The 21,710-nt window shown below is 42.0% G+C and overlaps 1 protein-coding gene across 1 annotated transcript in view; it reads right to left on the bottom strand.

Moving 5' to 3' along the window:
- Positions 1–18,218, bottom strand: part of LOC123514393 (piRNA biogenesis protein EXD1-like) — a 178,010-nt gene extending 159,792 nt beyond the window's left edge. Inside the window, exon 1 of the mRNA XM_045272301.1 lies at positions 17,517–18,218. The gene's annotated coding sequence lies outside the window, so the exon portion shown is untranslated. The remainder of the gene's footprint in view (positions 1–17,516) is intronic.
- Between the last annotated feature and the right edge of the window lie 3,492 nt (positions 18,219–21,710).

Genomic DNA, 21,710 nt, shown 5'->3' with positions numbered 1-21,710 from the left:
AGGGAATGGATGGTGTTGCTGCTGGGACTGTGTAGACTGTAGAGAGATGAGTGAAAGGATGATGGAGGCTGTGAAGGAGTATCTGGATAGAGTGTGGCGAGCGAGGTGTAGATATTAACGAGAATACTACTATTTTTTTTTTTTTTCTTTTCTTTTTTTTTCTGCTTGTGTCTTTTTGTCTTCTACAGAAGCTGCCGATCAAAAGACCCTCTGTCTCCGGAGCGATCCCGAGCCACCTGTAAGATCAAGATCAAAACGGGAGCTCTTTGCAGAGCAGAAGAATGGGAAGGCAGCAGGGCCGGACGAAATACCATATGAGCTGTATAAAAATGGAGGTGATGTTGTGATTGACAGGATGACTGAGCTTTTTAACCAGGTGTGGGAGGAGGAGAGGGTGCCAAGAATGTGGAATGAGTGCAGGGTGACTCTGCTGCATAAGGGCGGACACAAGAGTAAGAACGAGTTGAAAAATTACAGGCCGATCGCGTTAGTCAATACAGTAGGCAAAGTGTCCTTGATCGTGATGGTACAGGTGACGCAGAATTTCTTCTGGGTCAGGCCTTTGTATCGGCAGCTCCTGTAGGGAACATAAAGAACACCAGACAACAAAGGGGGCAATCACCATCTTTCACACCACTAGTTCCTGCATCTGGCACGCCACATTCTCTCCAGGAACTCTTTCACAGCCTCAATCATCCTTTCATTCGTCTCCCCACACAGTCCCAGCAGCAACACCATCCATTCCCTTCCTGTCATCTCCATTCTGTCATGCCCCAGCTCACTCAGCACCACTTGCATCATCTCATACCTGTCTGGCATACTTCACACACTCCAGCACCACATGTTCCACTGTCTCATCCTCTTCCAAGTCACACATCTGGCACACTTTGCTGCGGGACTCAGACCATCTATAATTTCTTGCATTCACATCCATGCACTGTGCCCTAGCTCGGAAGAAGATCACCACCAGGCTTCCCTCATACCACTTTTCATACATTGGGGCCTCTTTCTCTCTATACCATACCAAGGTACTCTTTTGCTCCATCCTATTTCTCCAGTCATCCAGTCCCACACCTTTCACTACTCTGTCTATCTCACTCTTCCACTTCCTTACATCCCATTCTCTACCTTCTCCAGTTCTAACAATCATACTCCAGTCTCTCTCTAAATGTCTTCCTTCTACCTGTTGAAAAACCCAACTACTTACTAACCCACTCTTTGCTACCAGCCTGACACACCTCTTCCCCCACTTGCTACTCCTGACATTCCACAGAAACACTTTTCTCACTATCCTTGCATCATTCATTCGTTCTAACCTAGCCTTATACCTTAGGGTTGCTTTCACATATCTCTCTCTAAAAGTGCTCCAACCCATATCATCCCTAAGGGCCTCTACTGCTGCATATCTAGGTGCATTAAGTGCCATTCTTGCAACTCTATTCTGCTCCAATCCCAATCTCCATGCTGCATTACATTCATCCTCCGACCTATTCACAATCATCACCTTACTCTTCTCACTACTAGACCTAACTCCAAAATCTCTTCCATACCCATCAACCACATCCAGCAGACTTTGCAGCTCCTCTGCTGACTCACTCATAACCACTACGTCATCTGCATAAAGAAGCACACCTATCTTATCATTCCCCACACTCACTCCTGCATTCATCCTTCTCATTCTTGCTGCTAACTACTTTGTGTACAGGCTGAAAAGGGTTGGTGAAAAAATACATCCTTGCCTAACTCCTCTTTCACTCCTCACCCAGTCTGTTTCTATATCTCCTAAACTGTACTTAGCTCTGGTATCAACATACATGCTACGCACTATGTTGACTATCTTGGTACTCAACCCAATCTTTTCTAGGACTCTACCTAGCATTTCTCTATTCACCCTATCATAAGCTTTCTCTATGTCCAGGAAACCCAAATACAATTTACCTCCATCCCTCTTTTTTTTTTTTTTATCAATCATTTCATTCACCACAAACATGTTATCCTCAGCTCTCCAGTCCGTACGGAAACCATTCTGCTCCTCACCTAATACACCAGCTCTTTCAATCCACTTAAACAATCTGGCATTCAACACCGCACTGAACACATGAGACATGAGAGTGAGGAAGCTGAAAGGGAGTACCTGAATGCATGGGCAGCGTATGTGAGTCAGCAGCGAATGACGAAGCGAAAGATAATGAATGCTAAAGTTACAAGTGAGAGAAGTGTGATTCAGGCCCTTAGAGAGAAAGGTATGGAAGGTGGGCGAGAATGGTACAGATTCCTGAGGGGTGAGGGATGCCTGACAGTGAGAATGTGGAGAGCCTGAAGGTGAAGGGCAGTGGTGACTGATAAGGAAGAAATGAGAAGGGCAATAAAAGAGTTTTGGGAAGAGATTGGAGGTGTAGGTGAGGTCTTTGATGTGGATGAAGGACATGTGTCACTGGAGAGAAAGGATGCAGATGAGTTGAATGAAAGGATCAGCAGGGAGGAGGTGGAGAAATGTGTGAGGAAGCAGAAGAATGGCAAGGCAGCAGGGCCGGATGAGATACCGTATGAAATGTACAAAAATGGAGAAGTAGTGATTGATAGGATGACTGAGTTGTTCAACCAGGTGTGGGAGGAGGAGAGAGTGCCGAGAATGTGGAATGAATGCAGGGTGACCTTGTTGCATAAGGGAGGATATAAGAGTAAGAATGAGTTGAGGAACTACAGGCCGATTACGTTAGTTAACACAGTAGGCAAAGTGTTCAGTGCGATGTTGAATGAGAGATTGTGCAAATGGATTGAGAGAGTTGGAGTGTTAGGCGAAGAGCAAAATGGATTCCGAGTGGACAGGAGAGCAGAAGACAATCTGTTTGTGGTGAATGAATTGATTGAGAGAAAGAAAAGGGATGGTAGCAAACTATACTTAGGTTTCCTAGACATAGAGAAAGCATATGATAGGGTAAACAGAGAAATGCTAGGTAGGGTGTTAGAAAAGATTGGGTTAAGTGCAAAGATAGTTAACATAGTGAGAAGTATGTATGTGGATACAAGAGCTAAGTATAAACTAGGGGATATAGAGACAGACTGGGTGAAGAGTGAAAGAGGAGTTAGGCAGGGTTGCATATTATCACCAACCCACTTTAGCTTATGTACAGAAGAATTGGCTGCTAGAATGAGGAGAATGAATGCAGGTGTAAATGTGGGAAATGATAAGATAGGTGTGCTCTTGTATGCAGATGATGATGTAGTCATGAGTGAGTCGGCAGAAGAGCTACAGAGTATGCTTGATGTAGTAGATGGGTATGGAAGAGATTTAGTAGTGAAAAGAGTAAGGTAATGGTTGTGAATAGGTCAGAGGATGAGAGGAATCATGTGTGGAGATTAGGAGTGAATGAGGTGCAGCAGACAGATGAATATAAGTATCTGGGGATGTGGATGAGGCTGGATGGCTGTGTAAAGATTAAGAATGAGAAGATAAGTATGGCAAATCAGTGGATAGGTCGTCTAGGAAGTGCAGCAAGGATGAGGGCGAGTAAATATGACGTGCTGCGAGAAGTTTGGAAGAGTGTGGCTGTCCCGAGCATCATGTATGGTATGGATGTGATTGCTTGGAATGAGAGTGAACTAGATAAGTTAGAAATAGGGCAGAATAGAGTTGCAAGAATGGCACTTAATGCACCTAGATATGCAGCAGTAGAGGCCCTTAGGGGTGATATGGGTTGGAGCACTTTTTAGAGAGATCTGTGAAAGCGACCCTAAGGTATAAGGCTAGGTTAGAACGAATGAATGATGCAAGGATAGTGAGAAAAGTGTTTCTGTGGAATGTCAGGAGTAGCAAGTGGGGAAGAGGTGTGTCAGGCTGGTAGCAAAGAGTGGGTTAGTAAGTAGTTGGGTTTTTCAACAGGTAGAAGAAAGACATTTAGAGAGAGACTGGAGTATGATTGTTAGAAATGGAGAAGGTAGAGAATGGGATGTAAGGAAGTGGAAGAGTGAGATAGACAGAGTAGTGAAAGGTGTGGGACTGGATGACTGGAGAAATAGGATGGAGCAAAAGAGTACCTTGGTATGGTATAGAGAGAAAGAGGCCCCAATGTATGAAAAGTGGTATGAGGGAAGCCTGGGTGGTGATCTTCTCTTCCGAGCTAGGGCACAGTGCATGGATGTAAATGCAAGGAATTATAGATGGTCTGAGTCCCACAGCAAAGTGTGCCAGATGTGTGACTTGGGAGAGGATGAGACAGTGGAACATGTGGTGCTGGAGTGTGTGAAGTATGCCAGAGACAGGTATGAGATGATGCAAGTGGTGCTGAGTGAGCTGGGGCATGACAGGAAGAGAATGGATGGTGTTGCTGCTGGGACTGTGTGGGGAGACGAATGAAAGGATGATTGAGGCTGTGAAAGAGTTCCTGGAGAGAATGTGGTGTGCCAGATGCAGGAACTAGTGGTGTGAAAGATGGTGATTGCCCTCTTTGTTGTCTGGTGTTCTTTATGTTCCCTACAGGAGCTGCCGATACAAAGGCCTGACCCAGAAGAAATTCTGCGTCAGCTGTACCATCAAGATCAAGATCAAGATCATGTGGGAATGCAGATGACGTAGTGGTTATGAGCAGTGGCGCCTGCAGAAAAATTTCATAGTGGTGGCCATGGGGGGGCCACTTAAAATTTTGGGGTGGCACACCAGAATTAAAAAGTCATAATTTCAGGAATTTTATCTTACTAGTACTATTATTACAACTTTATTCTCCTGTTGCGGATCCTCAGTGCTGCAGTTGCATTTTCAGAAGAACATTATTCGCCGGTTGCTGTGTTTTTTGGCAAACGCATCCACAAACTCATAAAGATTTAAGGCCTTAGCCCTTCTTAATTCCACTCTGAGTACCCCCAAATTGCTTAAACGCTCATCAGTCATGGTACTTCTCAAGGCTGTTTTGATTAACTTAAGCACTGAAAAGCTCCGTTCACACGATGAGGTGCTCACAGGTAATGCAAGTGCAATTTTGCACAGTTTAAACATTTCATGGAATACCTCCCTATATGGCTCCAGAAAGGCAGTGAGCTCCATTAAACTCTTTGGTGTTTCCTCTCTACTAGCTCGCTTCCTCTCAAGAATGCGCTTGAGCTGGGAGATTTCGTATTGTAGATCCTCAGTGCTGCAGTTGTATTGTGAGGCAAATGGAAACACTACATCTTTCTCACAAAATTACAATAGTAAACCCTCTCTACATCGGACACTTATATATCGCTGCTTTATTACATAACGGAAAACAAGTCTTGCAAGTAAACGGTAAATTAAAAATCTTTATTGTAGGTAGTACTCTGTGAATGCAGAATGCAGAAAGTACAAAAAGTTAAAGTTTTCTGTTTCCGGTAAGTACTGTATGCCAGGTATACAGTACTTACATACATACAGTATAATTGAGCCACCACCAGGGAACAAAGTAACAATTTTACCAAATGCAATACATCATATCACCAGAAAAACATAAGATGCACTAGTTTTTTTTTATTTATTTATTCATTTTTTATTTATTTATTTATATATATATATTTTTTTTTTTTTTTTGTGTGTGTGTGTATGTGAACCTATAAGTACACTATAGCGTTTCCAATCTAATGATAGCTGACCGTAGCTCCATAAGAATCATTATACTTACAAGTACACCCCAGTGACCACACCTACTGTGGCTTTTTTTTTTTTTTTTTTTTTTCCCTCTCATGAGCTAGATTACTCAATTTACTCAACAACACACCTGGAATGGCACACTCAGCTTTACTATTTTCTCGTGGGACATAAATAATGAGTGTCTTTAAGTAAATAATACACTATGCCAGAGGGTGAAAATATATCAATAAAGATTAATACGACTAATTAACGCTTAAGTTTAAGTTTAGTAGGATACACTTACCAGCAAAGCAAAGCAGAAGAATGTGATGTTACATTCCCACGTGTATTGTACGCGTCAGGCCGTCATCTGAGCCAGCGCCACCTCTCTCTCTCTCTCTCTCTCTCTCTCTCTCTCTCTCATTTTATACGACTTTTATACAGTCGGTGTAGATTTTTCAAGATTTTGGGGATTTAGACTTTTTCTTTCAAGCTTTCAAAGGTTAAGGTTAATTTTTCAAGATCTTGAAAATTTTTTCAAACGCTGTTAAAAATAAAACTAGCAATCGATATTGTGACTGGCCAGTGGGGTGGCCAGCAGATTTGAAGGGGTGGCCGCGGCCACCCCAGGCCACCCCCTGGTGGCACCACTGGTTATGAGTGAGTCAGCAGAGGAGCTGCAAAGTTTGCTGGATGTAGTTGATGGGTATGGAAGAGATTTTGGAGTTAGGTTTAGTAGTGAGAAGAGTAAGGTGATGATTGTGAATAGGTCGGAGGATGAATGTAATGCAGTATGGAGGCTGGGAGAGAATGAGTTGAAGCAGGCACAAGAATACAAGTACTTAGGGATGTGGATGAGTTCAAATGGGTGTGAAAAGTCAAAGAATGAAAAAATAAGCTTGATGAACCAGTGGGTGGGTCGTTTAGGAAGCCCGGCAAGGATGAGAGCAAGTAAGTATGACGTACTGAGAGAAGTGTGGAAGAGTGTGGCTGTCCCCAGTATAATGTATGGTATGGATATGATTGCATGGAACGAGAGTGAAATTGACAAGTTAGAAGTGGGGCAGTGTAGAGTAGCTAGGCTGGCACTGAATGCACCGAGGTACACGGCAGTAGAAGCCTTAAGAGGGGATATGGGATGGAGCTCTTTTAGGGAAAGACTTATAAAAGCGACACTTAGGTACAAGATTAGGCTTGAGAGAATGGATGATGCAAGAATAGCAAGGAAGGTGTATCTGTGGAGTGAAAGTGGAAGCAAATGGAGGAAAAGGTGTATGAGAATGACAGAGGAATGGTCTACAGGTTGGATGGGCAGTGGGAATGGCTGGGGTGAATCAGAATGAGCTGGAATGGGTCGTGACAAGAGGAGGCAGAGTGAGAACAGAATGGCATGTGAGGAAGTGGAAGAGTGAGATAGACAGACTCAGCCGGTGAAGAGTATGGGATTGAATGAATGGAGGAATGGGGTGGAACGAAAGACTACTCTGGAATGGTACAAGGTGAAAGAGGCCCCGATGTATGAGAGGTGGTATGATGGAAGCCTGGATGGTGGTGATCTCTTCAGAGCTAGGGCACAGTGTATGGATGTGAATGCAAGGAGTTACAAGCAGTGTTGCCAGCGGTTGGGAAAAAATCTTTCAAGATAGGTCTTAGAAATCTTTCAAGATCCGTATTTTTTTTTTCAAGGTCGACCATAATGCAACAATATCTATTAAATCTTCATATTTATATTAAAATAGCAAAATATGTTAACGGTACAACTATACAGTATATCGCTGCTTTATTACAGAATGGAAAACGCGTATTGCAAATAAACGGTAAATTAAAGAAAATCTTTATTGTAGATACTACTCCGTGAAGTACATGAATGCAGAAAGTACAATAATAAGATTTTTCTGTTAACGGTAGCTCCATAAGAATCATTATACATACCAGTACACCCCATTCACTGTGGCAATTTTTTACCAGTCTCATCAGCTATAGATGACTCAAATTACTCATCACTACACTTCGAATGGCACACTCAGCTTCACTATTTTCACGTGGGACATAAATAATGAGACAAACAACTAAATACATTTTCAGACAGACACACAGACATATATAACTTCTTAAAAAAACCTTCCCCCAGCATACAGACATCTTCCCCACACCACCCTCCTCGACCCTCCAGACGAACCTCCTAACCCCATCTACAAATAATGGAATCCTTTTTCTCATCTCTCCCTAACCTTGTCTCCCAATTATAACAAACATTTTCCGAGGCGTGTGGGGGTCAGCTGGTGCGCCTATCCGACCGATGATATACCCTTGCGATCTCTGTATCCTCGGGTAAACGGGGAATCAAGTCCCTTATTCATCTCTCATTCGGCAACGACAGCAAACCTCATTCCGCCCATCTTTTTCTATACTCTTCCTCCCAGTCTTTATCTCCTTATCCCTAATAACACATCTATAGTTTTTTTTTCTTTTTCTGCGGCGTGTGGGGAGGTCAGCTGGCGTGCCACCCGACCCATGATATACCCTTACGATCCCGGTATCCTCGGGTAAACGGGAAATCGAGTCCCCTATTCATCTCTCGCTCTGGCGGCGGCAGCAAACCCCACTCCGCCCTTTATCTCTTTTCCTTCTCACTTCTCCCTAACCTAACTACTCCAGGCGTCAGAGTGGCATCACCAAATTGGCCCATTTAATCGTTCTTCTCATCTCCATAGCAGGTTGATAACTCCAGTACGTACCAGAACATCAGGATCTACAGCACGAGCCAGCCAGCAAAGGAGATGGCAGACACCACCAGCTTCACTCATCACATTCATCTATTCACAAATAAAAGCTGCATATCCCCCTCTCACCAACCTCGCAAATAAAGTTATATCATTATCCCCCAAGCCAGAGAACCGGGGTTCGATTCCCCGGCCGGGTGGAGATATTTGGGTGTGTCTCTTTCACGTGTAGCCCCTGTTCACCTAGCAGTGAGTAGGTACGGGATGGAAATCGAGGAGTTGTGACCTTGTTGTCCCGGTGTGTGGTGTGTGCCTGGTCTCAGGCCTATCCGAAGATCGGAAATAATGAGCTCTGAGCTCGTTCCGTAGGGTAATGTCTGGCTGTCTCGTCAGAGACTGCAGCAGATCAAACAGTGAAAAAAAACCCAATCATTTCACCAAATCTACTACTATCCGTGGTTCGGAACCCACGTAAAACTGTAGGTTCCTCCGCTATACGGATGTACTTCTCACTCCATCCTCTCTATTTGTCATCTTTTTCCCTTCTACTGCACCATATTAAATTTTTCTCCTTCACGGTGTTTTGGTTGCTAAGGGACACCAATATTTCGCCGCCATTTCCGTAGAGGTGTAGGGCCCTCGTTCGCTGCGTGGGCGGTCCGGCGCTTGCGTGTGCTTGGTGTTGGTGCCTTTGTCTCCACCTGACCCGGCCCTCAAGATTCAAGAAGAGGAACCAAAAAGTAGAGTGATACATCACTGAAAACCATCTTGCGCCTGGGTCAAGCCCCAGTGACTTTATTCAACTAAAGTTCCCTTCTTATCACCCACCTATTCTTCCCCTATCCCCACTTCCCCCCTCCGCCTTTTCCATCTATATTCCGATTCCGAGCTCTTAAGTCGAGGTTGAGGACTGATATGAAGGGGGAACCCGTGATAGTCGCTCTCATGAGTATATGCATCCCTAATATTATTAATTATATACAATTACTAATAACACCGTTTTACAGCAACTTTTTACCTGCCTAATAATAGCCAAAAAAAATTTTTTTTTTGTGACTATCCAGCTTTTATGTAAGTCTCCCCAAAGCCGTGCATCTCGAGTTGAGTAGGCTACTCTACTTTCGTTTTAAAAAACGGACTTTCTGTAAATAGGCTACCTTAGATTTAATAAAAACAGTGGTTCTGCATAATGGCAGCCAAGCGTGGCAGAAATGCGCCCATTTGGGATTAAATGGAGCTGCAGTGTGTCTCACTCTACTATAACTGCACATGTATTTACATGACTGCATATTTATAGTATGGAAATCTTCGTATAATAAATACAAAAAAAAAGGCACACACACACACACACACACACACACACACACACTGATCCTGAGAGAAGAATATGACTTTAGAAGCACAAGATCGCATAGTAAGAAAGTAAGGAAGGGATGATGTCTGAGAGATGTTAAAAAATTTAGTTTCCCGCAAAGATGTGTTGTGACTTGGAACAGTTTGAGTGAGGAAGTGGTGTCAGCAAAGAGTGTACATAGTTTTAAAGAAAAATTGGATAAGTGTAGATATGGAGACGGGACCACACGAGCATAAAGCCCAGGCCCTGTAAAACTACAACTAGGTAAATACAAATAGGTAAAAACACTCCGCGCTCCGTGGAGAGTGGACGTGCCTCCTTGTTCAGAGTGTCGTCTAACTAACACTCCACACGCTAAAAAATGTGCTTGGAGTGAGAACCGTCACTAGTACAAAAGGGCAATCAGAGCGAGTGAACGAGTGTACAGAGTGAACGTAGCCTGGTGGAGTGTGCATAATAGTGATCGGAGGTGTTGGAGCCTCCGCGCTCCAGACGACGGCGCGGGAAAAAAAACAAGGGCCAGTCCTGGGCCAGCCATAAACAGCCGCCAACGCATCCCACCACACACACAAAGCTATACCAGGCCTGGCCGCCAGTGCACACCACCACACACCGACACGCTCCCAGGAAGAATGAAATAAAATGGATAGACCTGTAAGAAATAAGTTACCAAATTCAAAATATGCCGATGAGGCCCAGGGAGCAAAACCAAAAGTGGCCATACAAAATATGAGTCTATCTTCAACAGGAGCAACAATGCAAGGAAGATTGGTTATGCTAGAGAAGAAATTTGAGGAGTTGGTGAAGGAATTAAAAGTTCAGAGGAGTGAGGAGGAGCAGGATAGAGAATTCCGCAAGGCTTTGAAGGAAAGAGTTAAGAGACTGGAGGAAAATGAAAAACGATTGGGGGATGAGAATGCACACTTGAGAGTGGAGGTTGAGAAATACAAGAGACGGTTGGAGGAGAAAATGGAGAAAGTTGTAAAGGAGAAAGATGACTTTAAGGAAATGATCAGTGAGCATAGTGAAAGGTTTGAAAGGGAGTGGGAAATGAAGAAAACAATGGACTGTGTCGAGGGAAGCTGAGATGGTTAGTTTACAAGAAATAATTAAAGATCAGTTGAATGAAGACAAAAAAGAAAGGCCTAAGGAACTGGTTAATGTTATGAAGAATAAGGAAACATTGATAAGAGAAATAGCAGAAAAGAAGAAGAGTGTGTTAATATTTGGGATGAAAGAACAAAATATAACATATAAGCCTAAGAGAATTAAAGAAGAATTGAAAACGGTAAGAGATCTGTTCAAAAATCTAAATGATGAGGAAAAAAAAGACCTACAAGAAGAAGTGGAAGAGATCCATAGACTGGGTCCGTATAAGGAGAGAGTAAGGAGACCGATTAAAGTAGTACTGAAGTCACAACAATCTGCGGAGGACATTTTATATAGAACATCAAAATTAAGAGAGGTAGAAGGTTGTAAAGAGATGTACGTAAGGAAAAATAGAAATGAGGAAGAGAGGAGAAGATATAAGGAATTGTTGGAAGAGGCGAGAAGGAAAAATGATGTGCGGTCTGAAGAGGAAAAATTAAAGTTTTTTTTTAGAGTTATAGGAGAGAGAGTCAGAAAATGGTATGTGGAAAAAAGGAATGCGGAGGAACCCCTAGAGCAGTGGTTCCCAACCAGGGGTCCATGGACCCCAAGGGGTCCATGGAAGAATTTCAAGGGGTCCATAGAGATTCTACTTATTTTAAATTTATTATACTGGAATTAGGAGACATGCGGCTCAGAATAAAATTTATACTACTGTTCACAATCCTTAAAACTGAATGCTTAAATGTTAGAATTGCTCTACATTAGCTAACAGTATCAGCAGTGTCAAACTCACGGTCCATGTGACAAATTTGGCCCTTGGGATGGTCATGAGTGGCTCGCGAGATGACAGGAAGATTTATTGCCTCCTTAAATGACGAGTGTCATGAATATACGTGATATATGAATGAGAGAGAAATGAATAAATAACCTTTATTTTATTATGGCAATATTAAGTGCAATAATTCAAAATTACAACTTCACCTGACCAAATGCCACCCTGAGTATGCTAGGAAGGAAAAGGATTTTTTCAAGAGGAAAGCTGATGAACTGAAGAGGCAAAACTTGATGCGACTGGTAGCTTCCAAGAGAAGAGAGGAACATCGTGGAAGCATCATACAGAGTGGCTTATTTAGTAGCACGGAAGAAAAAGCCACACACAATTGCTGAAGAATTGATCCTACCTTGTGCAAAAGAAATGGTTAGACTGATTCTTGGAGCAAAAGCAGCACAGAAACTAAGTGATGTATCTCTTTCGAATAATACTATCCAGCGAAGAATCAGGGACATGTCAGGTGATGTGAAAGATCAGATTATTGAAGAGATAAAAGCATCCCCCATTTTTGCTATACAGGTCGATGAATCCACTGATGTAGCAATGGCGTGCCAGCTGTTGGTATACTGCCGATACCTGTTCAAAGGCATAATAAAGGAGGAATTTCTTTGCTGTCAAAATCTTGAAACATCAAGTACGGCCACTGATGTGATGAATGCTGTGTCATCGTTTTTTGACAAGCATGGTTTGAGTTGGAATAATCTTGTTGGAATCACAACTGATGGAGCTCCAGCCATGCTTGGGTCGAGGTCGGGTTTCAAGCAAAAGTAAAATCCAAAGCACCAAATGCAGTTGGTGTGCACTGCTTCATTCATCGGGAGGCTCTGGCTTCTAAATCGCTTCCTTCTGGGCTTCTCACAATTTTCACTGGTATTGTCAAGGTCGTGAACTATGTGAAAACTCTGCCCTCAACACGAGACTGTTCCAGCAACTGTGTCATGACATGGAATCCGAGCATAGTTCCTTGCTCTTTTATACATCCGTCAGGTGGTTGTCTGCAGGAGATTTTGTCCCGCTTCTTCTCTCTTCGCCAGGAAGTTGAAATGTTTCTTGATGTACAGAAAAATGTGACCTGTTGGAGATTTGAAATCAGAACACTTTGAGCTCCGCCTTGCTTATCTTGTGGACATATTTGAAATCTTCAACCAGCTGAACTTGAGACTCAAGGAAAGGATTCAAACTTGCTCAGCCACTGTGACTCAATACATGCATTTTGGCCAAATTGGAGCTGTATAAGAAGAGAGTGAGTGTAGGAAAATTTATGATGTTTCCATCATTGAATGAAGTTCTTGCTGATGGTCAGCTTTCAAGTACCTTGTCCAAGGAAATCATGGACCACTTGTCTCAGCTAGATGATGAATTTCGCCGTTACTTTCCTGACTTGAGCCCTCAGCATGCAGGATTAGCAAAAAATCCTTTCTTATGTCAGGTTGATGATGTGTTAGAAGACGCACAAGAAGAGTTCATTGAGCTTCTCCATGATTCAACAGCCAAGAATGTGTTCCAGTCAAACTCCTTGTCTAGCTTCTGGTGTTCAATGATGGAATCATATCCAAAAATAAGTGATCTGGCAGTTCGAGTTCTTTTGCCTTTTGCTTCAACCTACCTGTGAAAGTGGGTTTTCTTCATTACTTGCAATAAAAACAAAATCAAGGAACAAGCTGTCTGTGGAAGATGACTTGAGGTGTGCACTGGCTGCCACTGAGCCAAGGATTCATGAGCTGGTTGCTCAAAAACAACCACAAAAGTCCCATTGAGAAATATAAAGTGACATACTTTTTCGCAACCAATGAAAAGTTTCATTCACTGCTGTTTTGTGATTTTTGTTGTATTCATACAGTTTTGTGATTCTTTTATTCATACATGTGCTTGCAAGCTCAAAAAGGGCAAATATTATAAAGATAGTTTTGCACACAATACCTACAACTATAACAACATTAACATAACATTTTTCCTATGTGTTTTACTTAAATCAAAAAGTGCTGAACGGAATGTTTTCTGATTTCATATAAATAGGCCTACATCTTAATCAGCATAACAATGGAAGGCATTTTACATTAATATATTCATTTCTTGCAGAAAAATCTTTTATTAATTTTCTTGGCTTAACCTATTTCGTTGTAGGGGGTCCACAGGTGAAACAATGACTGGAAAAGGGGGAACGGGACAAATAAGGTTGGGAACCGCTGCCCTAGAGGGAGCAGTGGGTGGACCGTAATGTATACTAATATAGATGGGATACTGTGAAGTAGATTGGAATTGCAAGACTATATGATGGTGGAGAAGCCTGATATAGTGTGTTTGACTGAGACAAAATTACATGAAAAAACAAAGGTAAATTTGGATAATAAATATAATATATGGAGAAAGGATAGAGAGGGTAAAGGTGGAGGAGAAATTATGATTATGACGAAGAAGGAGATAAATGTGGATGAGGTTTGGTATGGGAAGAACAACGCAGAAGTGATAAGCATAAGGTTAAAAAGTGATGGAAAAGAATTAATAATCATGGTGACCTATGTACCTCCTAAAACAAATTCTTGGACATTAAGGGAATACGACAATATGATCAAGGATACTTTACAGAGTTTGGAAAGTGTATTAACTGAAAAAAGAAAGGTGATACTAGTAGGAGATTTTAATTGTAAAGAAGTGGATTGGGAAAATCTAGTAAGTGGTGTTGGAGAGGAAGCATGGGAGAGAGATTCTTAATCTAATGATGGAAAATATGATGGAACAGAGGGTGAAAGAAAATACTAGATATAGAGGAGATGATGAACCGGCTAGACTGGATTTGGTGTTAACACGAGAAGTGTACCTATGTGGAATATACAATATAAATGTCCATTGGGAAGAGTGATCATGTGGTTATGGAAATGCAGATGGCAATAACACAGCGAAGGAGAGATGAGACATACAGGAGTGGTAGATTGAATTATAGAAAGATGGACACAGAAAATTTGAAAAACTTATTTCAGAACATTAGATTGGGAGATGTTACAAATCAGAGAAGTGCAAAAAATATGAGATTTTTATGAAATATTATAAAGAAGGAGTTATGAAATTTGTACCAAAGTATAAACCGAGAGAGGAAGGAAGAAAGGATTGGTTTAATGCAACTTGTGTTAAGGCTAAAGAAAAGAGAGATGTGGCTTGGAAAAGATGGAAAAGAGCAGGAATATACTAAATAAGGAGAATTATAGAGTGGTAAGAAATGAGTATGTGAGGGTAAGGAGGAGGAAGAAAGAAAATTTGAAAAGATATTGTAGACAAGAGTAAGGAACATCCAAAATTGTTTTACAGGTTCATAAATGGTAAACTTAAAAGAGAGAGTCCATTGAAAGATTAAAAGGAGAGCAAGGGATAGTAGATGACCCTAAGAATATCGCGGAATTGCTAAATAATAGGTTTCAACAAGTATTTACTAAAGAAACAATGTTTGTAAAGCCTCAGAATGTAGAAGGAAATGTGTACATGGATGACATTAAGATACCTAAAAAGGAGTTATATAAAATGTTGGAGGAACTTAAAGATGATAAAGCGATGGGACCAGATGAAGTTTCAGGCAAATTATTGAAGGAATGTAGAGAAGAATTGATAGATCCATTATATGATATTATAAGGTGCTCATTAGAAACCGGGAAGTACCGGTAGAGTGGAAAAGAGCTGAAGTGGTGCCCATTTATAAGGGAGGCAGTAAGGAAGAGCCTCTTAACTATAGACCTGTGTCTTTAACAAGTGTGGTCGGTAAGATTTGTGAGAGGGTGATAAAGAAATATTGGATACGGTTCCTGGAGGATCATAAGTTATTATCGGATCATCAATTTGGCTTTGGAAAGGGAGGTCATGTGTAACAAATCTACTGAGCTTTTATTCAAGAGTGGTTGACAAAATACAAGAGAGAGAGGATGGATGGACTGTGTATATTTGGATTTAAAAAGCTTTTGACAAGGTACACCTCACATGAGACTGCTATGGAAATTAGAGATTTATGGAGGACTGAAGGGAAAAGTGTTAAAGTGGATGGAAAACTATTTGAGATGAAGGGAGATGAGAACGGTAATAAGGGATGCAAAGTCGGACTGGTTGGTGGTGGAGAGTGGAGTCCCACAAGGTTCAGTGCTGGCACCAATACTTTTCTTTGTCTATATTAATGATATGCCAGAAGGAGTAAACAGTTATATTAATTTGATTGTGGATGATGCCAAGTTGTGTAGGTATGTGAAGAGTGAAGAAGATTGTGAAATTTTACAGGCAGATCTGGATAGGATTTGGGAGTGGAACAAGAGGTGGGAGATGGAATTTGATCTGAGCAAAAGTCATGTAATGGAGATGGGGAAGAGTGGAAGACGGCCAAGAGGGTCATACAAGATGGTGAAGGAGTAGTGTTGAAAAAGGTGGAAAAGGAAAAGGATTTGGGAGTGATAATACAAGACCATGGACAGTTTGAGGCTCATATTGACAAGATGTTTGGAGAAACATATAATTTGATTAGAAATATTGGATTAGCCTTTCATTATATGGATAAAGATATGATGAAGAAATTAATTAGTACGGTAATTAGACCAAGATTGGAATATGCAGGGTGGTTTGGTCCCCTTATAAAAAGAAGCATATAAGGAAGTTGGAGAGATTGCAGAGAATGGCAACAAAAATGGTTCCGGAATTGGCAGAAATGACCTATGAGGAGAGATTAAAAGAAATGAATTTGCTTACCTTGGAACAAAGAAGAGAAAGAGGAGATTTAATACAGGTTTATAAACTGTTGAACGGTTTGGATGAAGTGGATAATGAACAAATGATGTTGAGAGAGGAAAATTTAAATAGAACTACGAGATCGCATAGTAAAAAGATAACCAAGGGAATATGCTTGAAGGATGTGAAGAAATATAGTTTCCCACAGAGATGTGTGGAGGTGTGGAATAGTTTGAGTGAGGAGGTGGTGTCAGCGAGGAGTGTGCATAGTTTTAAAGGAAAGTTGGATGTGTGTAGATATAGAGACGGGGCCTCACGAGTATGATACCCTGGCCCTGTAAAATTACAACTAGGTAAATACAACTAGGTGAATACACACACACACACACACACACACACACACACACACACACACACACACACATATATATATATATATATATATATATATATATATATATATATATATATATATATATATATATATATATATATATATATATATATATATATATATATATATATATATATATATATATATATATATATATATATATATATATATATATATATATATATATATATCTCCTTGGTAAGCATCATGGGAGACACGGTCTGCATCTCGGCAAATTCTAGCCAAAGGGTGAGAGTCATGATGTTTGTGACAGGTGGAGGGGAATCCTGGATTCTCTCCGTGCTTGGATTCCCTTGCAAACACCAACGAATCTCGCGCCTGGCAGACAATATCACTGGCTGAGAAAGAATCTCGGGCGTCCTGGGCTGTTAAGAATACGAGTACATAGGATTCCTGGAGGATTCGAATCCCACGAATCCAACTGGGCAAGTAATCGGATTCGCGATTACCCGTTTTATAGAATCCTGCCCATCCCTACTGACTGACTGTTTGAATCTTGTATTACTTGTAACGGCGCTCATCTTCCCCCGCTCATGGATCCCCCCATCCCTCACTCCCTTACTACCTTTGACCCGCGCGCCATCTGTTGGAAGCGAGGTTCCCTAATCAATTCCTCCAGCCTGCCTATTGAACCCGTATATCCTCCCTAGAATCCTTGATTGAGGCGGTGAAGGAGTTTCTGGAGAGAATGTGGCGTGCCAGATGTACGGACGGTTAGAGCAGGGGTGGGGAACCTTCGTTCTGTCAAGGGCCATTTAGATATTTTTAATATAATTCGCGGGCCATAAAAAGTTATCAATTATTTTTTCACTCATTTAACTCACCTCTAATGTGACGGCTGGAACTGCTTCTCTTTGGCGAGGCGCGTGATGTTAGGTGGTACTGTTGATGATGCTACTCGATCTGAGTCGGTTCTACGAGATAAACTAACACTCTGAAATAACTGAAGTTTGTCTGGCGCTAGCAACTCCGCAGCTTTAACGATGCACTCTTTCACAAACTCTCCCTCTATGTGAAGCTTCAGCTTCTTGGCAATTAGGTCACTCAGTGCATAACTCGTCTGAATAACGTTGTCTCTGTCACACCGAGGTCTTGTGAAAGAGGCTTGTTGTGATTCTAAACACCGCCGAAGAGCATTGATTTTATCCAGACGCATTTGTCCTCCCAAATCACTGAGCTTAGCATGTTTTGAGCTGTAATGACGCTCCACATTGGCCTTCTTCATTACTGCTAACGCATCCCCACAAACTAAGCACACAGGTTTGCCTTTCACTTCAACAAAAAAATAATCGTTTGTCCACTTCTCTTGGAAGGCTCGACATTCTGCATCTACTTTTCTTTTCTTTGCAGTCGCCATTTGTAGGACGTCACACCACGTGATAACTACCCAGTGTGTATTAACAGTTCTACAGCGTCCACACTCGATAAATGCCTAGCACTGACTGCCCGCGGCCCGCCTAGCTGAGTCACTGCAGTACAGACAGACAGGCGGCTGACGAGAAGCATACGTGTACGGTCCCGCCTGTGGATGCTATGGCAACACTCAGCTCAAGGCCGTACAAGTGCTCTTAGCTGACGCTAGCAGTGCAAAGAAAAACAGTCACAAAATAAAAAATCAAGAAATATAATTATATTCAAGGGTATGACGCTGCTAAACTGCCGAGTTCATAGATAATTAATTGAATTTAAATAACCTGCAGCCAGCACATAATAAAATTACATTATATATTATTCATTCATGAGATATGAAATAGCATTTATGAACTACCTTGCGGGCCTGATCAAATGGTTTTGGGGGCCTTATACGGCCCGGAGGCCGGACGTTCCCCACCCCTGGGTTAGAGCATAGAACCCTGTTCTTTTTTCTTCCTTTTTTCTGTGTGCCTTTCTTTTGTCGTCTACAGGAGCTGCTGATCCAAAGGCCCGGCTCAGGAGTGATCCCGAGTCGCCTGTAGCATCAAGATCAAGATCACTCTGGAGCGATCCCGAGCCACCTGTAGCATCAAGATCAAGATCATAAAAGCGACACGGTACAAGGCATGGTACAATAACTTTTTGATAGGTAGACGCAGAACATTATTGGAACCACCAGCTGACTCAGTGACGTCATCTGGTCGTGTAAACAACTCCATATCTTTGAGTGAGTGTACACGTGTGGCAGAATTTGACCTTGGATTGTATGTTTCATGTGCCTTAATATTAATTTCTTATTGTTAGTATGGGCAAAGTTAGACTTTGTGCAGTGTATGGATGCACGCCTGCCAAGTCTAGTAATTTTAAATATTATAAATTCCGCAAGAACAAGACCATCGCAAGACAGTGGCTCCAAAAATGCTATCGTGCTGACACAGTAAACGTAAATAATGCCGTGATTTGTGAGCAACATTTTAGTTCCGCCCAAATTAAGCGCAATTTGAAATATGAGTTATTAGGTTCCCCAGTTCCAAGGAGTTGGAGGGATCTAAAAACTGAGGCAGTCCCTGATCAAAATCTGCCATTTCGTGGACACGATAATGGAAGTGGCCTTTCTGCAGAAAATACAGGTAAGGAAACTTAGATTTACTGGCTAAATCTGGTCAGTTTCAACACTCCTAATTAGAAATTGTTAATCTGCTTATGCTTAATGAACGAAATTAGTTCTACTAGTAGCCTAGACCTAGTCCATAATTTACAGGCTATGCCAGCCTTACAGGCTTAACTTTTTGATGTCTCTAGTTATTGTACCATGGATTTACGCTCAAGAATAAAGTACCTATATGAAGTGTGAATAGTTTAGGGCCGATGCAAGCTAAAGGAATGGATTGCCACGTTCAAATAGCGGTATGCACTCACGGTCCATTCATATTACATGCATTTCAATGGCTTACGGTCCCCACTGAAATGCATTTAGTATGTGACAGCACTGTAAACAGAGCGTGACCGTCCCTGTATAGTGTGGATCGCCTTTAGACTCATACGTGCATTAGCCTTTAGCCTCTTGTAGTTTTATATGTAGAGAGAACAGTGAGGTGCTGAGGAAGACGACGAAGGTACATGAAGGCGAAGAGAATCAGAGGAAATCAATGTGCATTATGCAATTATGCATAATGTATATGACTTGAAAAATCCACTAACAATGTTTTTGAGCCACATCTACTAGGTTATCTGACATGTCTTTATCCGCACAATATCTTGTCTATCTCTATGAAATATCAACATTCAATCACTTATGTGTATCATATTTAATTTTCAACTGCATAACTAATGGATCATGAAAAGAAAAAAGTTTTATATTAATTATTCATGATTTATTGAGTAGCAGACTATCGCGATCAGAGCTGGCTAGGCGAGTGGATGACGTCACAGAAACAGCGTTTCAGAAGACTTACCAGTAGGGCTGTGAGTTCAAGACTTTCGTGCGTCTACCTGTCTCTCGTTATTGTACCATGGTACAAGGTAGGCTTGAGAGAATGGATGATGCAAGAATAGCAAGGAAGGCGTATCTGTGGAGTGAAAGTGGAAGCGAATGGAGGAAGAGCTGCATGAGAATGACAGAGAGGAATGATCTACAGGTTGGGTGGGCAGTGAGAATGGCTGGGATGAATCAGAATGAGCTGGAATGGGTCGTGACAAGAGGAGGCAGAGTGGGAACAGAATGGGATGCGAGGAAGTGGAAGAGTGAGGTAGACAGAGATTTGAAGAGTATGGGACTGAATGAATGGAGGAATGGGATGGAACGAAAGACTACTCTGGAATGGTACAAGTTGAAAGAGGCCCCGATGGATTAGAGGTGGTACGATGGAAGCCTGGGTGGTGATCTCTTCAGAGCTAGGGCACAGTGTATGCATGTAAATGCAAGGAGTTACAGGTGGTCTGAGTCCCGCAGCAAAGTGTGCCAGATGTGTGACTCGGAAGAGGACGAGACGGTGGAGCATGCCATGCTGGATTGATTGATTGATTGATACATTTATTGTTGAATTAATAAACAATTACAACAAAGGAGGAGGATGAGCCTTGCCACCCACCCCCTGGGCAAAGACTTAAGGTTAAAGTATCACAAAAATAACTCTGGACAGTATACACAACAAGAATACAAGTATTTCAATAAATAAAATACATATATTGCACATCTTATTGCCTAAGACATCCTACAGTCTGGGAGCAAACTGAGGATATTCCCTGAGGATTTCCCTGAGGGTGGCAGAGTCTAGGAGATGGTCAATGAGGCTGTACAAGTCATGCTGACCTTGTGGCCTAAATTTAGCAATGAGAGGACACTCCATGATATAGTGACGCAGAATGTGTCCCCTTGGTGTAGCACACAGCACACAGCACACACAAAAGTATTTGTAGCCTAATCTGAGCCTCATTGCCACCCTGTCATGTGATGCAGTGTGTTTTCCGTAGGTGTAAGCAGTAAGCCACTGATACGTGCAAAGTGAAAACTAGTGCTACTGCCCCTATGGCAACAAAACTCCAACTGATCACTAATGCTACTTTGTACAAAGTCCTTAATGCTACTCTTAACATAACCCAGAGTGTGCTCAGTGCCAGGGTCCACTGTGTCATCTTGTAGGGCACACTGAGCAAGGTGGTCTGCTTTTTCATTTAACAGGATACCCGCATGAGAGGGTATCCAGATGAAATGGACCGTGGCACCGGCACCTTCTAGGGCGTGGATGAGATCAAGACACTTATTAACTAGATCACAGTCCATGGGGGAGGTGGATTGAAGGGCGTACAATGCAGCTTGACTGTCAATAAAGAAATATACATTCTTATGGAAAGACGCCACAATGTGGAGCGCCTCCAGTACAGCATACAGTTCTGCTCTAGTGGAAGACATGGGTGCAGGGAGCCGCCTGGAAACCTCAGTGTCAGTGCAGTGTAGAGACTGGCAGAGATGTAGTCACGGATGAGCAGCCCACATCCGGACCTGCTGCCATTGACTGACCCATCACAATAAACTTGAATAGCCTGAACGTGTGGGTACTTGGACAATTTAGTCATGAACATGTCTTGCAGCACATGAGGGACCC

The sequence above is a fragment of the Portunus trituberculatus genome, chromosome 37 (assembly GCF_017591435.1).
Source record: "Portunus trituberculatus isolate SZX2019 chromosome 37, ASM1759143v1, whole genome shotgun sequence".
NCBI classification, from domain to species: Eukaryota; Metazoa; Arthropoda; class Malacostraca; order Decapoda; family Portunidae; genus Portunus; species Portunus trituberculatus.
The sequence above is the reverse complement of the archived record's forward strand: the minus strand, read 5'-3'. Positions and strand labels throughout refer to the sequence as shown.